At 29.9% G+C, this 18,308-nt stretch overlaps 1 protein-coding gene and 1 long non-coding RNA gene across 4 annotated transcripts in view; one reads left to right on the top strand and one right to left on the bottom strand.

The window, feature by feature from the left end:
* Sc2 (trans-2,3-enoyl-CoA reductase Sc2) overlaps positions 1-18,308 on the top strand; it is a 31,182-nt gene that overhangs the window by 6,560 nt on the left and 6,314 nt on the right. The gene's annotated exons all lie outside the window — the stretch shown is intronic.
* LOC121119026 (uncharacterized) lies at positions 6-7,647 on the bottom strand. Of its 3 annotated transcripts, none has more exons than XR_011780144.1 (3): positions 4,336-7,647; positions 1,755-2,487; positions 6-139 (listed from the first exon to the last, which is right to left on the bottom strand). It is a non-coding gene; the product is annotated as an uncharacterized lncRNA (long non-coding RNA). The 3 variants fall into 3 exon arrangements; XR_005864647.2 differs by having other exon boundaries at positions 6,437-6,829; XR_005864648.2 differs by lacking the exon at positions 6-139 and adding an exon at positions 998-1,675 and having other exon boundaries at positions 6,437-6,829.

Genomic DNA, 18,308 nt, shown 5'->3' on the forward strand with positions numbered 1-18,308 from the left:
GTATTTTATTTTCAATCAGACGTTCTATCAACTATGTATGTACAGTACATAGTCCATGCTCATATGTGATGGATGCTTCACTTAAAGTGACCAGGGCTGGATTGCATTACTGTAGATTGTAAGGGGCCCAAATCCCAATCTGCAAAGGGATAATTATCGATAATAACAAGAGTTGTATAAAATATTACCTGTCCATATGTAAAATAAGCACAAGTTAGTACTTTATTCTTTGAATTAAATAATAATCATAACAGCGTTAGAAAATAATTAAGTCATCTTCAGATTGCAATTAAAAAAGTATCGTATGTGTTTTCGGTCATATTTTCCGCAACTCCAATAATACATTGGGCAAGGCTGGTTTTAGACTGAGCGAAACTTGGGGCAAGTTAACTGTGCGGGGTATTTTTTCTTTCTTTTTTGAAAATTAGAATCTAATTTTGCTTTAAAATAATGGTCCTTTTATAATTGTTTTTTACTCAAGCGCGGGGCCTAATGGAAGTGCGTGTCTCAAAGGTTGAAGTGACCTTAGGCCTGCACTGCCCGAATCTGATTCAAGCAGAGACCATATCTCGGGAGGAGGGCGGGCGAAAGAGGGCCATAAATATACAATCTGAGAAGTTTTGTATTACAATTCAGTTACATATTATACTTAGTATATTATGTGGATATTGTTAATGATGTACTCTCAACCTCATCCTATCCTTTAATCCAGATCCTTAAAAAACGCAAATATATATCAGTTGGATATAGTCTGCATTAAGAAGGAGCAAAGGAAATTATTGTTTCTTTATGATTATTTTTACAAACACGGCCTTGTTAGATAGAGTCGACTCTTTGCCAAAAAATCGTTTATATATATTGTATTATATTATAGGAAAAATAGGACATACAATATAATATATGCAAAGTCATGAGTAGGCTTGTAAATCGTAAGCATTTTTGGTATAAAAAAAAGAAATCGAAAAATAAAATAGTAACTAGTGTCCAACTAGCTTATAACTCCTCAGCGTTACTGTTCGTCATTCATGAGCAAAAACATTCGAGGTTACACTTAATGCTTGAATGTTCTCTCCTCAGGAATAATGATAAGAGCTTTAGAAAATAAACAAAACACTGTTCAGGTAGCCAACAACAACAAAACTTACACGCTAAAAAAATGCTTAGGATTTATAATCCCACTGATTAGTGGGTTCTTTTTTTATAATGAAAGAGTTTTGTCTATGTATATACAAAATCTAATAGCTAGGAGAAAAGGTGGATGTCTGGGTCAGTATGTAGTCGCTTTGATGGAATGATCTCTCTTTATATGTAGATACTAGTGTTGGGGCTCGCTCTGATAAGTCAATACCTGCCCGAGACCGATTTAAATTGGTCCAATATAAAAATCGATTTAGATTGGTCATGTGGATGAATTCGGTCTAGATCGTTCCAATATTCAAATTTAATTTTGGTCTACGGTACGGAATAAGTACATTTTAGTCTAATCGAGTAAACTATGGTTTTATGGTCTAGAACGAAATATCGTTTTAAAAAAAGACACTTCAGACCGGAAAAAGAAAAAAATGGATGTGGGACCGAGTCTTAACACTAGTAGATACCTCGTTAACAGGAAGGAATACATAGTTGTACCCAAGAACACTTTCTGTCTGAACAGTGAACACTACCCATATTAAACCTAATATATAAAAAACAGCAAAGAGACAAAATACTATGAGAGTAGGTGGATGGATTTTATTTATTATTCAAGTCTTTACCTTTATTTTTCCCTTCTTCTGCACATTTAACTTTGTAAAACAGAAAAAGAAATTATATTAGATTGTATATATAGCGACTACTATTGTAGAATTATATTATAGAACTTGAACTTCTTCTTTCTTAGTGTGGGTTTCTCCTCTTTTCCTTACTTATTACTTTTTAAGTAAAAAATAACAATGTGCAGCGTGATGAGAATCCTTCCTCTTCTTTGGTACTTTGATTGATGAAATTCTGCCTCGAAGCAAAAGGGGGAAAAAAAGAGAGAATACGTATGAGTTGAAAATCTGCACTTTTTCCATATATTTGTTGACTCTCATTCAAGGTCATACATAACATTATATTATGCATGTAAGATAAATAATAAATAGGAGGAGAAGACATAATATGTATATAGAAGAGAGGGAGGGTCTCAACTGTCAAGTGTCAAGGCAAGGAGGAAAGACAATATTCTTAAAAGTTACATACTTACTTACTTATAATATTAATACTAGCAATAAGTTACATTTATACACATAGGTGTACACTAGTATTGTTGAGCTTCGGTCTAGAAATCCATCCTAGACCCGTCTGAGGTCCTTATCATTTTGTAAGACCAGCTAATTTGGATTCAAGATGGGTCTTTTAATAAAAATTTGCCTTCACAAAAATCGATCCCACAATATAAGACTTTCTTTTGATAGTATGCACATTTTTGTAAATAAGTTTTGGGTCGAAGTATCGGTCCACATATGTCTAGAAAAATCACGTAAGATCAAAATGAAAAAATACAAATAAACGATTTTCAATTTATTTTCAACACTATTATGTAATATACTATTGTACAATTATATCTATTTGTTAATTTCTAGCTTTTTTTAGCCCATTGCAATATTTGGCAGTCATGCACTGCATCAATAATATTAATAATATGTATGAGTAAATTTTTATCATTCAGTAGCAAAACAGTACGTATAGTTTGTAAGCAAAGAAGCCCTAGGTATGAAATGAGTGATAAATATGACAGCTGCACTGTTATAAGGACAAGAAAATAGTATATAAATCTATTTAATAGTTTCGAATCGAACTGGATTATTAAAGGATAATTAAATCTTAACTATTCAATTTTAAGGACTTTTTCATCACACTTTATCTCATTCTCAGTTGTATCGTTGCCTATTTTCTTGCCATTATAGGCGTATAAAACTTCAATTTTGCACTCGAATATTAATACATATTTATTACAAATACCTATGGATTTTTAAAACATTAATTTGATGACTTTTAAAAAATAAAAGGCATGTGTATCATAACGGTTTTTATTTAGTTTATTAAAACCATTCTTTTTTTGTTAAAATTAATACCCTAAATATTGCTAACTTAGCCTATGCTTGATACTATCACGAGTAGACTCCATTCCTTACTAAACTAATGGATAATTACACTTTTGGTGCTCTTCTATGTTGCCTTAATTTTAGGAGTGTTTGATCTATGTATAGAGTTGTATCAAATTTGACCTGACTGTTCATAAAAATAATAGAAAACAAAAAATGACATTCTAATCCTGACAATTGGAAGAATGTTTGGAGAAGAGCAGTTTTGGTGTCACGACGTTTTATTAATTAGCTACGAGAGAAAAGAAATAAAGACACACACCAAAACACGATCTAGCAAGGCAGGAAAGACTCCGCTCTCGATCTTCAATTCTAAGACTTTTACTTAGAACTATCAAATCAATCAATCTTCAGTATTACTCTCCGTCTTTCATGAGCACACGCACTAATATTACTTTATTTGTAGATGATCTTTGGAAAAAAAAAAAAAAACCAAAAACATTATTCAGATATCAAGCGCGTTAAGGTCATATTTTATACAACTATGTCTTTGTTGGTATTAGTTTATCTCTGGTATGTACTAAATGATTCTAGGGGGCAAAGAGCGGTCAAGGGAAAAATTCAATCTAATTCAACAATTCACAATTCAATCTAAAAACAAGGAAGACTGCATTAGGAACATATCCTAACGTAGTTTCCCTTATTCATCTCTTTTCACTAGGGAGAGACTCAGTCCTTCACTCCCCTCCCCACTGGCTGCCTGCCTAGCTCGGGGAACATGTAGCAGCTTCTAATTTTAAGCCAATTAGATCGAAGAACAACTAAACCCTACCTTCCTAGCCTTACGTGACCACTCTTTGCCTAGAGTCCTTTTAGTATGTACTACTCATGTATGTATTTTTGTCAATCTTTTTCTGATGGACTTTAATTTTTTGAAAGGGAGAGAGTTACGTAAAAATGGAGTGTGAAAAGAAGCATCATATTATGTATAATCAAAGTTGTTTGTCCTATGTACAATATATTATATGAGTAATGAATTAATTTATTGCTCTCCTCTCTCCCAACATATGTATATGTGGATGAGTTGACTAGTATAGGTATGTATGATAATATGTTGTACTATGTATGTATATTCTCATTATTTTCGTTTCGCGTAGGTGGTGGGATTTTGTATATAGGTACACAACCATAAAAAAATAAAATATATTTCTTTCAGGTTTATGTTACATTATTAATATCACTCTGAGGTATGTATGTATAAGGTACTTACTTACATACTACGAGGAGCCCCTTACAAAAGGTACCATTGATTGTATGTACCGTGTTGGAGTTTCTTTTAGAACGCGCACGCATATGGTGCTGAATAAATGCGTCTATAGTAGACTAGGGGACATTCGACTACAACACTCAGTGTTCTGATATAGAATCAACTCAGCATGCGTGCGTGGGTGTCCCTCTTTTTTCTTTGTTTTATTAGATAGATTCCTGCATATGTAGGCACCTATATCTGATATGAAATACATATGTGGTGCGTCAATATAAAAACTATCTTGAACAAAAGTCAAGCAAAAGAGAACATTACAATTTATGTTTTACTTCAGCCAATATAGGCATATTTGAGGCAATAATAGGCTTATTATAATTAATCCATTTCACATTCTTTTATTATGACGACCATATAATTTGTTGAAGAATACAAATATAGTCCCCAGTTAATTTTGTAAAAAAAATAAATCATTCTACATTTGTACCTAGTATACACAGTACTAGATAAAGTAAATGTCAAATGTTGTAATATTATTTTTTTAAAGTGACAAATTTTGTGTTAAAACAAAAAAAAAAGGTCATTTTAAAATTTCTCTTGAAAAGAAACAATAAAATATGTATCTCAATAAACAAAAATAAGGGTGAGTTAGTCAACACTACACCATGCGCTCAAAGGAAAAAAATGTTAATTACAGCCTGAAAACTACACTCATGATAGAACCGCCTCTAAAATCTATGTAAAGGGCTGTAAATCGTAACTTTTTTTTCTTTTTTGTTTGCAAAATAGAAAGACCATCATTAAAATGGGAGCCATAACAATTTTGAGGGTGTTTGAGAGAAGAGCAGCTTCGTTGTCATAAATTAGCTGTGATATTATGGAAATAAACACAAGTCTAACTCCATATCAAGGAAGTACATAGGGAGGAGTTATTCGGATTTCGATCCTCAATTCTACTCTGAGTTCAATAAGGACTTACAATTATAACTCCTCAGAGTTATTCTTCGACATTTATGAGCACATACACTCCTGCTTACACTTATACTTAGATGCTCTCTCCTCAATAGTGAAAGAATAATGATATCAACTTGAGATAATCTCTTCAAGTTGCCAACGACAACAATTCTAGCACACTAACAAAGCTTAGGATTTACAACATTACCTAGGCCCCTCCCTAATGTATTGAAGTAGCATTTTTCTTCTACATGGCCCTCAGTAGAAGAAAAATGCAGGAAAGGATGTCTAGGTGTACGTAGACTGACCTTTTTGCATTGATTAGTCAATAGTCATAAAAGGGGGATTTCCTTAGTTTTATTTTTTAAATTTATTATTATTGATTTGCAGAATATGTTCATACAGTGTACATAGTTGATTTGCCCTTAGATTGAATCTACTTTAAAAAGGAAGAAAAAACAACAAAAAAACTGTCATTGTTGTTATTTGCGCATTTAATGTTCATTTTAACATTCCATGCATCTCTCCTAAGTATTTATTTGTGATTACCTCTGACTAAATAATTTTTCCTCATTGCTTTCTCCTATATACACTGTACGAGTACATTATTATAATTCATGTATTTTGCAAATTTAATATTTAGGATAAGATATTACAAGGGCATTACTTCATTAAAGCTCAATTAGGTATATGTTAATAATATAAGTATGCATTTGTCTATAAACATATATATATATATATAAAGGTCCAAATCAGGGGGTCAATTTATGAGAAGGTATATTTGTAATTTGTACCAGTTGCGTGAGTCTTCCTTTTTTCTTAGAAATTGATATTTTTTATGATTCATACTACTCTTAAGAACAGTGTTAATGCAGGAGTTGTGACGTCAATAGGCGCCAGTCTCTATTTTCACATTCTCACAGAGACGCTTATTAGTTAGAGAGTTGCTCTATATATAAAAATATGTTAAATAATACATGTATATAGTAGAAAGAAATTACCAAAGGGGGTTGCCAAGTCGAATAAATTTAATTAATCATCGATCAAAAGAGTCCCTTACAGATAAATTTACTGGATAATATGTACATTATAATTAATATATTAATCACAGAAATTGTATGCATTTATTTATTATTATAAATGTTCTACGCACCCTTGTCTTCTCATTATTAAATATAGACCTTCTAGAATGTCCTTTGCACGTACTTCTTTGATTCTTCAAACTTAATCAAGTATTGTAGTAGGTTCATAGAGCAGACAGCAACATTGATCATCAATGACATCACAGGTCCTTTGCTGCATATGGCTTAGTTAATTGATAATTCCTTCATTTTTTTTTAAATTTCTCTTTCTATCTTATCAATGACGTCGTCGGAATGATAAGATATATTGTGAGTATGCACACCAGCAAATACACTTACATAAATTGTACATAATATATTCCAGTTTTATCTATAAACATTATATGTTGTATTAAAAGAGATTTATCCATTCGTCAACTATGTAAATTTAATACACTAAAGGCAAATCAGAGTCCCTTCTTCCTCCCCCCCCCTTCCTATTTTGTACTGACTCCAGTGCATAGTGCAATATTGTTGGGCTTTGTACAGACGGATCCTCAAAAAAAAAAAAAAAAAAAAAAAAAAAAAACATCTTTAGGATACACCTGCTCATAGAGCCATATTCAATTACAAAATCCATCCTGTTTATTACCAATTAATAATAATTGATTCCATCATGTCATTTTTCTCTATTCAAATAACTTGTTTATTACTTTTATTGAGACTCTGTCCGAGACCGAATGTATTTTTGTTCGGTCTTTTTCTAGAATGATTTTATCTACCTAGTAGATTTAAACCAATTATTTTGCTACAAGGCGGTGCAGATCGGCTGGGTCAAATTACTTTGATCATACAAAAATTTATAACGGTCTCGGAACGGTATAGGATTTCCACAACGAAAACCAACACTAGTTAATACGCTTTTACGAGTTATACAACTCTGGGTCACATAATAATTAAGTATAATTTATTGGTATTTTGATTTTGAAAAAGTCAAAAATTACGTAATTAATCTCTTGATCATCCAAAAAATATTCAACTATTGCATTATCCTCCTTACAAGTCCACCATAAATTATTCATCTTATTTTTTCGGGTGCAACTTGTATAATGAACAAAATTGAAACTTATAGACAATATATACATATGTTTCTGTTGTATATATATTTAGCTAGCAACACTCTCTCTCTTTCTATATATACTATAAAAAGACGTGCTCCTCACACCAATAAAGAAATTAAAGTCATTAGTAATATGTACTTGTACATATGAAGGAGGCACGGAGTTCTTATATAAAAAAAAAAAAAAAATAGGAATTGAAATGATTTGGCGATGTTAGAAGAAGCAGTAGCTCACACCTCAAATTTGTTTAAGACTTGGAACATAAATGCTAAACATATCTTTCACACCTCTGATTTTTGAAAATGCTATGAGAGAGAAAGAGATTTATTATGTTATAATATACATACATAATTATTCCTTATTATATGAGTCCCAAAAAAAAATTACACTTCACACGGGATTCATGGCATATGTACATAGGGGGAGACCGGAGGCAGTTGTTTTTTTTTTTTTTTGCTTTTAGCTGAATTACTCAGAGCTGGTTTAACCACCCAAAATTTAACACAATACACCAACATGTGTCTTCTATTGTTTGTACCTATTTAAAGATTATAAAAGTGAGTAGTTTTTGCATATTGCAAATACTGTCGTCCGTTTAAAAAAGAAGATTTTTAATTAAAAAAATAAGATAATTAGACTACATAATATTTTTTGAAGAATAAACAGGTAGGTGTTTGAAGATACTGCATGCCTTATTTCCAATTTATTATAGCAGAATAAGACTTATACTATGTATAGATTTCTGATCAGTATTATAGATAATTCACTCTCACAACCCTCTTTAGAGTGCTGGCCTGTCTAACAAATAAACCATATTTATCCCTTACCTTAATAACTTCTTTTTTACTCAAACGAATTACAACAATTATTTATAATACTTTTGATATTCATTTAACATATTTGTATTGAGGTTTTTTTAAAGAAGAGTTTTTACTTATAATTAGCAGAAGTACCCAAACTTGTGCGATTTTTAAGTTAAATTAATCAATTAAACGTTGTAACCCAGTTTTAGGACATGTAAGGCCCCAAGTCAAATATTGACTGAAAAAATATTTGCTTGAAATCTTCCCAACTTTTTTTCTTGAAGATTAATTTATGTATCTTTTGAAGTTAAAGATACTTTGGCTTCTAACGGTCTGCTTGGGCTTAATATGATGTACAAAGAGAATTTCATTAGACTTTTTCATTCTTCATTTAATAAAATATTTAGTTGATCAGTAAAAAAAAATAAATTATATTGCTAATTTAAGGGTTTATTGAAAAAAGTTTATATGTTTGCGAGTTTACTCCGAAGAACAAAGCTATGATACATAGATATGCGTTTTTTATTAATAGAGATATAATGAAAAAAAATTATATTGGGTTTTGGTCTAGAAATCCTAGACCGTCTGAGACCGTTATAATTTTAACTAATTCTGTCTCGTTATAAAATCTAGGAACTTTTTTTTAGAAACAAAATTGATGGAGTTTTTTTTTTAATGTGCTAACTTTTTTTTTTGAAATTTTGGTCCACGTTTTAAATTTCGGTCTGGTCCAAAATATTAGTCAAGAAGAAATCACTGAAGATCTAACGGGGAAAAAATTGATGTCAGACTGAGTCTCAACATTAGTAAAAACATTTTTGGAATGACAATCCTCCGTTAAATTGAATGAAAATCGGCAATGTTTCTTCTGTTTTATTGATAGTGGCCCTTACTTTACCATTTGTTAAGAACGCAAAGTTCTTCATCACAACTTTGGAAAATTTGATTACAAAATTTAGAAATATAAGTAGGGAAAAAATGATCAAATATGTAAGCCATTGATGATATTTCATAGGATATTGGACAGTGGACACCTTAAGACTATTTCTTATAGAAAGACACTAAATATTTAAGAGCACAAAAGAAAAAAGTGAGGCAATCTTTACTCCAAAAATTTTATTTTTGAATTTCTGATGCATCCAAAATAAATTAAATCCGGACAATAACAGAGGCCTACTTTATTAACAAGATTTATTACCATAAGTTCATTTAGAGGTTATTAAATTGGTATTATTCATTTAAGGTCATACAATCCGAGATACCTGAGATGAAGTGACTTTATCACGGGATTGATCTACAGATAAAAAAGGATGAAGTCATTCGCTTTGAAATGAAGACTGCAGAGTCTTGAACTCGTTGTTGATGTCTAGTTCCTTGAAAAAATCTTTTGACATGTGCTTGAGCTTTTTTCGGATATCCTGTTCGGTATTTTCATTGGAAACCTTTGTAAACTCAAATCAGGGTCCTTTGAAATGCAGCATCCATGATAAATGATAATTTATATAACTTAAACTTTCTGTAACGAATATATAACTAACTACGAAACCTCCATGAATTCCCTTTCTAATTGAACTAGAGTATAGATTAATTATCCAAAGTGGGAAAAAGTTGCATCTTTCACGAGGAAAAATGATAAAGTAACGTGGTTACGGGTGATAATGTTTTCACAATGCCAAGGCAATCTCCTCAACCTAACAGGTTTTTTTTGTCATTTTTTTACTAGCTTTGGGTACTAGTTATGTATAGGTTATAACATATTTGTTTTTGTTTTAAAGCTGCCCTTTTACTTAGTTGTCAGATGTAGAGTTCCGATCTATATATTGATGGATGTTATGTTTTGCACTTTGTACAGTCTACATTTTGGAGAGGAGAGAAGTAGGGAGATTTGTAGGGATATATTATTATTTTTGTACACAATAAAAAAGTATAATAATATGTACATTAAGAGCATATATGTGAGTATGTACCTATTGTATGCATATCTCGTATATGCATATACGAGATATATATACATATCCATGCATTACAGAAAAAAATGTCTTTTTTATGTCCATGTCACCTATTATACATACTATTGTGTACAAATTGCAATAAAAAAATAGGATGCAAAACAAATAATCTGTTTCTACACATCTATTAGTATCCTAATATATTCTATAATTATAATTTAATATAGTAATTTATGACTTTTCAAATAAAAATTACTTATGAATAGGGATTCCGTGGGAAATTCAAGTCTACATATGTGGTGTGTCAACATAAAAGCAATCTTGAACATAAATCAAGAAAAGAGGAATTTATTTGTTTACTTAATAACTACTTAGAACCTAATTTTTAAACTAAAGTTTTTAGTTTGTATTCCAATTTGTAGGATGAGTTGAGATACCCAAGAATTTTATATAAACTTATCATATAAAATCTGCCAATTTCTCATTATTTTTTGTGACGATCAATTTTGACTACAAGTGCAATTTGCAGAGCCTCTAAAGGGTTAATAACAATATTTTTTAGTAGAAATTAATAATAATTTGTCCAAGAGTACAAATATAATCCATATTCTATTTTGAGAAAAGTAATTCTAGCTTAATTTTGTGTTGACAGACCACTTATGAATAATAAGTCAGGGTTTTTATAATTATAATATTGTGATAGATACTGGGGCGTACACACAGGATTATATATATATATTTTTTTTTGAAAAAAAATATCAAAATTATTTATTTTTTCGCTCTATAATTTGATATTAATAACCTTTTTTCAGAAAAGAAATCCTTCTTAATTTTGCTTTCGTATTAAATTTAATACAGACATACTACATAATCTCTTATGTTGTGCATTAAAATAATAAGAAAACAAACAGAAACATTATATTACATCACATCATCATCCAATGATATAATTATATTTTCTTGTCAAACATTATGTTGCATATTTATTCAAATTGACTCTATGATTTGAGTTCTATGTATGTACAAGGGCAGATATTTATCATAGTCAACACAATGTGGTGAGTTAAAACACAAATAATCTTGAACAAAAATCAAGAAAAGGAAAAATGTATAATAATATATTCTTTTTACAGTATACTCCCCAATATTTTTTGGACATATTTCCGTTAATTATAGACTTATTAACTATAGTTTAGAACCTTTATTTGATTTATGAGACTTAATTTGGTTCCTATGTGACCTTTCATATAGAATGTATCAATTTCTAATTCTTTCATTGGGACGATGCATTTTTGCAATTTGGAACGGCTCCAATGGATTATTAATAATAATTAGTCGATAGAAATGAACGATAATTATTCATCGAAGAATAAAAATGTAATTGAAATTCAATTCTTAAGGATATAGTTAGTACATACATAATTATGGTTTAAAATTTTAAACATTTTTTTAGTGTTCGATTTTTGTTGTTGGCGGAAGGCAAAATGGAATGTGTTTTTTATTTTCTAAAGCTGGTTTCACTATTTTTTCATTCTTGAGGAGACAAAATATAAGTATAAAGTGTATCCAAGAGTATTTGCGTGTATGAGTGACGGAGAGTAACGTTGAGAAGTATTATTGTTGGTCCTTGTTGGACTTTTTGTAGAATTGATAATCGAAAACGGAGTTATTAATGCATTTATTCTTGTTTGATACAGTTTTAATAATTATTACTTTCCTAGTGTTGTTCCTTTCCTTCATCTCACACCTAATTTAATGAAACGTCATGAAATCCAAGTCCTCTCCAACAATCTTCAAATTGTCAGGGTTACTGGGTTAATGTTCATTTTCGTTCTTGTTTTGTTTTCATACTAAAAATGCTTAGAATTTACAACCTTATTCATAATATCATTTAGTTTCTGTTCTTCAGGATATAATTACTTTATAGTAAGTGCATGTGGGTTTCATTATTCATTACATTGTAATATCAATCTTGCTATCTTTCCTGGTTGTTAAGGTCCTTCGTTTTAGAGGAGAGTTCATTAATTGATTACTATTAAGGATAATTACTTATTGTATGTACATAATATAGTGCAGTACTGCACCTTTGTTTGTAGATGTATTTTATTAATAGTATGAATAATATTATATAAATAATTCAAGAAATGGAATTGAATGCCCACTCTTTATTTTTATTTTTTTGACCTACTAAGTGTTATTTTTCTATCTGAACAAGTATTAGTAAAATAGTTGTGAAATGAAAGAAAGTAAAACAATTCTGTAATAATGAATGTCGTATATATTTTATTTAATTCATAATTATTCTGATAATATAAAATAAATAAATTTTCTAAAATAAGGTTTTAATTTTTTTTCTTTTCATTACTATCATAATAGGTTATTTACTCAATTACTGTTAATGTTCATTATACCGTCAATTAAAAATATAAGGACTCTAGAATATTTCTACATTTAGTCTAAATGTATCCGTCTTAATAAGAATTTCTGATCTTTGCTCAAGTGTATTTCACTTCCAAATAAGTTTTTTTTTATTCATAAGCATTATGTTTTTGTTGGACGTATTATTATTTTATAATAGTTTACAGGAATGGAGTAAATATTTTTTTCAAATTAATAAAAGTAAAAAAAACTTAAAAAAAAAAAAAAAAAAAAAAAAAAAAAAAAGTTTATGATATAAAAAAGAATGGATGTGGTTAACGGATATTATGGACAAAAAAAAGATTTTTTTCTATCTGTTCATTGATCATTGATTAATAAGAATCGCGGAAATCAATTAAATGAATTTTCTTTGATTCACTTTTTCCATTCTAACCAATGAAATTTTACAAATTCAGCATTTCATTCCTTCCCTATTCTTTCAATTGAATGGATTTAACCAATATATGTGCTACTTATTTACTCCTCATTATAGGATGTAGGTACTTGATATCTTTAGAATAGTTTTTATCAGACTGTGGACCAGGTAGTACGCCTCGGAGCTTGATGCATCGTACAATTTATGTTTCTGTAATTATCTATAAGTAAGGAATATGAATAATTGTTTTCCATACAGCTTGATTATTGTATTTATGCCCCTGGAATAAAAAAAAGTTTGAGAAGCACTTCTTTAAAATAAAATTACCCGGAAATATGTTTAAGCTCAAACATATTTTCATATTATGTGATGTCACTAATTTACGTATTTTGGAATTTCCGTTTCGAGAATTATTTTTTTAAATTGTAGATATCATTTGTAGACCCTAATACAATGCCTGCCTCCAATAGTCAGGTATTATAACCTGTATATTTGACATGGCTTCAGATTCGACACCGGTTTCAGTGGCAAAAGTGTGAAAAAAATCTTTAGGGTAGAAAATAAACATTGAGAATTGTTTAAAAAGTATTTTATAGTGTAAAAATGTTTGAAAAATTATGAATTTTTTAAGTTTCAATCCTGTATTTTGTGTTGTTCAGCCAAAAAATTTGAATTTGTGACCAATTTTCCCCAAAAATAACCGTTTTTGGGTGACAAAAGTTTTAAAATCCAAATTTTGTAGACCTATAGAATCAACAATGTATATTAAAATAACCATTATTTATGTTCAAAGGATAGATAATGGCCAGGACTTTAAAATAAAACTGTTTGTTTAGTTTTTTCTTCCTTAACTTTTGTGCAATGGACGTTTAAAAAATATGTATCAAGTGGCAAACGGAATCGAAAATTCACACTAAATGATAAATTCATGGCTTTAGGTAGCCATATCTAATGATAAGAAAGAACTGCAGGGTTGATTTACATATCATTTTATTTGAAATTTAATAAGCTTTAAATTGATACCTAATTTATACTATTTCTTGTACTAAAACATTAAAAAAAAACACATTACGGCTACTCCCTAATTTTATTGACGTGTGAAAAAAATACCGTCCCTCATTAAAATAGATGGTACATAAAAACGTTTGGAGATATATACTTCAAAATTTGAGTGTTTGTACATGAAATAGTATATTTTTGGCTAATATATTTAATTTTCTCCTACCAGATGTAATATTTAAGATTTTTTTTACGTTTTACACATTTAAATTTTTTGCGAAATTTTGCATTTGGAGAGGCCGCAACAAAAATACGGAGTGAGTGGTATTATTGAAAAGTTTATTGATTAAGTCCAAGATATGCTTCTCTATGAAAAGGATGCCGAATTTGAGTCAAACTACTTAAAACTTCCGAAATTTTTTTTTTTACGAAGCATCAGAAACTCAATTTTTAAATAAAATATCCATATTTCGAAACGCGTGATATTGTGCAATCATATGACATGCAGCTACTTGATATTGACTAAATCAAGGTCCAATTTGTCACAAAGCAACTACAGGTTCTCAAAACTACAGGTATTTGACTAATTGATTCGCTTGTAGAACTTGGAAATGCTGAAGATATATTTTAATTCCGTCAGATTAGATATACCCTTACAAAAATGAGTATATCGAAATAACCATTGATTATTTTGTATTTCTGATCTAAAATTTGAAGTCTTCATAAAATTTTAATTTAGAAAACATGTATTACTTATAAGAATTCGATACTTGATATTTCCCAATTTTGGGAGTGATACCGGGGTTGAATCTCAAACCATGTCATATGGTGTACAAGTTGCAATTTTGATAAAAATCACTAATTGATGAGTACATATTCTGTGCCACATTATAAAGTCCAAATGTTCACAGTCATAATCATCTTAAATACGTGTTAAATATCCAAGTATTTTTAATAGATCAAAATGAAGTGATATCATCAACTAAAAGTTAGGTAATTAAAATGACTGATGTTCTAATTAATTAAGGAGTTATATGGGACCTACAATTTATAACTTGTAGAATCCATTTTTACAAGTCACGATTTCTACATGTTGTGTACAAGTTGGGATTTTTTCGCCTTTAAATGTCTTATCTAATTACAACATGAGTCATTTTAATTACCATCTTCTAATGAATGCTATAATTTCATTTTGATCAATTAATAATACTTGGTTATTATGAAATTATGAGTAATTGAACTGTGGGCATTTGAATGTTACTATGTGCCACAAAATGAATATGAATATTAATTGATTAGAACAATCAATTAATAATTTTTATTTAAAAAAAGTAAAAAATTACCCATTAACCATTAACCCATATCGACCGGGCATCTCATGTTTGAGAGTTGCAACTTGTACATGAAATACGTAACACAAAATATCTATAATGAAGTATTATGTGTCATTTCAACTTTAATTTGTCTTTCTCTCTCTTACAATTAGTGACGTCACTTTGAATTCCCGGAACAATCATTACTAGATGTATGTTATAGAACATATTAGTCACTATTTTCTATAAATGTACACATATACATATATATTTTTGTATGAATAAATACAAAAGGAATTTTGATGTACAAACATCATATCAGGATTTATATTATAATTACTTATTATTTCGTTCATAGCTCTATTAGTTGTTCTCTCTTATTTCTTAAATGTGATCCATAACGGCTTCGTTAGAGGGGAAGCCCCATAAATCAAGTGACACTCTCTTCTTACTTAACAAATTGCATTCTTCTAAATAATGTTATTAGAACATACAATTTATGCACGTAATATGTACATATATACTAATATATTGTATCAAACCGTAAATTAATAAATGAAGATGCTTCTAAGTTCTACTTAGAAAAACATGTTTTTCATTCGGATTATAATTTATCATTTGTGAAGATTCCTCTGACTATAAAAATAATACAAATCATAATAAATCAAATACAGATTTGAAAATGAACTTTTTTAATTATATAAATTATTATTATTCTTCATGGAAGTTACGTCAAATGTGATTTACTGCATGTTCTAGGTAGGTAGGTACTACTTTTATTTAGGCGGACGTGCATTATAAAAAGAAAGTTCTTGTTTTTGTTTTTTGCATATTTCTTGGAAAAAGACTGATCCTTATATAAGATTTTCATTTAGACCGATTAAAAAAAAAATCCGTTCCTAGAAGCTCAAAAATTAGAGTAATTGGCATAATTTAATTTAATTTTGTCTGTCCTATATATATATATATATATATCTTAGTGTCGGGGTTCGGTCTGAAAATCTTAGACCAATTTGAGACTGTTATAATTTTTTAAAGATATATGTAATTAATTCAGTCCAAGTTCGACTTACACATAAAAATGGTATTGATTTGCTCAACATAAAAAATGATATTTTTTTAAGTATGACCTTTCTTTTTTTTTTTTTTTTTTTTTTTTAGAAAATAACCTTTCTATCTACAGTTTCCGAACAAGTCTGGAATGAAATGTCCAGGGGCGTCTGCAGGAGCTGAGTCTTTGATATTTTTTTTGAAATTTTAACCATCTAAAGATAGAACACATATAAATCTTTTAGAAAAAGTGTAAAGTGGTAAAATCATGGAGTTAGGAGTAATAATGTGATTTATATAAATTATAGATCCATTTAATATAATTTAATTACAAAATTGTTCATTTTAATTACCAATTTGTAATAATTGATGTTATAATTCCATTTCTATATATTTAAATTACTTATTTATGAGTGATGGAACTGTGGATCATTTAACTATCTAATGTACCACATAATTTTTATCAACTTCAATTAGTAAACTTAAAAATCACTTAATTAATATATGGAATATTCAATTATTGCAATATCTCATTATAAGTACTGTGAATACTTCATTTAAAATTATTCATCTCATTTTTTGCTTGCAACGGTTTTAAACCCGCAATGTGTAGACAATATATAGATATAATACCTACAATATATGTGGTGCGTCAACACAAAAACAGTCTTGAATTTTTTATATTACTTCAAATAAGAATTTTGAAATAATATGTATTCTTTGGGAAATTCAAGTCTACATATGTTTTGCGTCAATATAAAAAAATTTGAACCAAAATAAAGAAAAAGAGAAAATCACAATTAATTTTTTTACTTCATAACTTGCTTTTTTATTGTGTAGATTCTATTGTTTGAATCTAGTGGATTTAGATCTGGCCTCTGAGGGGTCAAAGGTTCTTGGACCAGAAGCTTATGTTGCTACCAATCCAATCTTGTACAATATTAGCAATATGGGCAGGAGCCCCATCCTGCTGAAGTACGGACGTAGCCTTGTTGGACTTCTTCATGCTCTTGGTGATCTATGGTACCATATTATTCTTCAACACTATCTAGTAGTCGGCCGTAGGTAACCAGTATCCAATAGGAAACCAAATTAGTGGCATTTTTCTCCAACATCATCACAGAGGCCGGATGTTTGGTCTTTGTGACTGTCCTGATGCTGTTGTCAGCCTTGTCAATGCATACCAACCAATAATTTTTCTTGTTGTAGATGGAGGAAACGGTGAAGATCTTTTCATCAAAGAAAAAAATCACCCGGTTGTTGTTGTGCTTCAGATCATTCAAGAGTTGTTGACATCGCTGAAGACGGAGTTCTTCTTGACGTTGGGACAGGAGTGGTCTCTCAATTCTTCTAAGCGACCTTCCTCAAACCTTTCGTATAGCCTTGCCCACAGTAGACTGATGCACCTTCTTCTTCTTGGCGTACTCTGACATCTGCATCGTTGTTTTGACTTAAAGACCTCCATGATATCTTCAGGTTTCACTTTGCTAGGTCTTCCAATCTAAAGTTTACCCTTAAGGTTGCTCCCATCAGCAAAATGGTTTCTGACCTGATGGACTATGGCCTTGCTGACGTTTAAGGCCTTTATGATGTCCGAGGTGGTCCTCCCGGTGCAGATTAAATTACCTCCATGGCGACATATACATAATTTTTGTTTACAACATGTACATCAATCAAAGGCTTAGAATCTAAGTTATTCAAAAATAATCGGAACTTTAAGATTTAATCAACAACACCTATTCAAATGTATTTTTAGAAGGTATCATTACTTTTTCTACACCTGACAGTTTAAAAACTTTATTTGATTTAAGAGACATATATTGGCCCCGATGTTACCTTTCTCAATAAAATCTGTCAATTTCTAATTTTTTTATTTTGACGATGCATTTTGGCAACTTTAAATCCCATTTGAAACGCACCCAAGTGGTTCATAAG

This window comes from Lepeophtheirus salmonis, chromosome 5, assembly GCF_016086655.4.
Source record: "Lepeophtheirus salmonis chromosome 5, UVic_Lsal_1.4, whole genome shotgun sequence".
NCBI classification, from domain to species: Eukaryota; Metazoa; Arthropoda; class Copepoda; order Siphonostomatoida; family Caligidae; genus Lepeophtheirus; species Lepeophtheirus salmonis.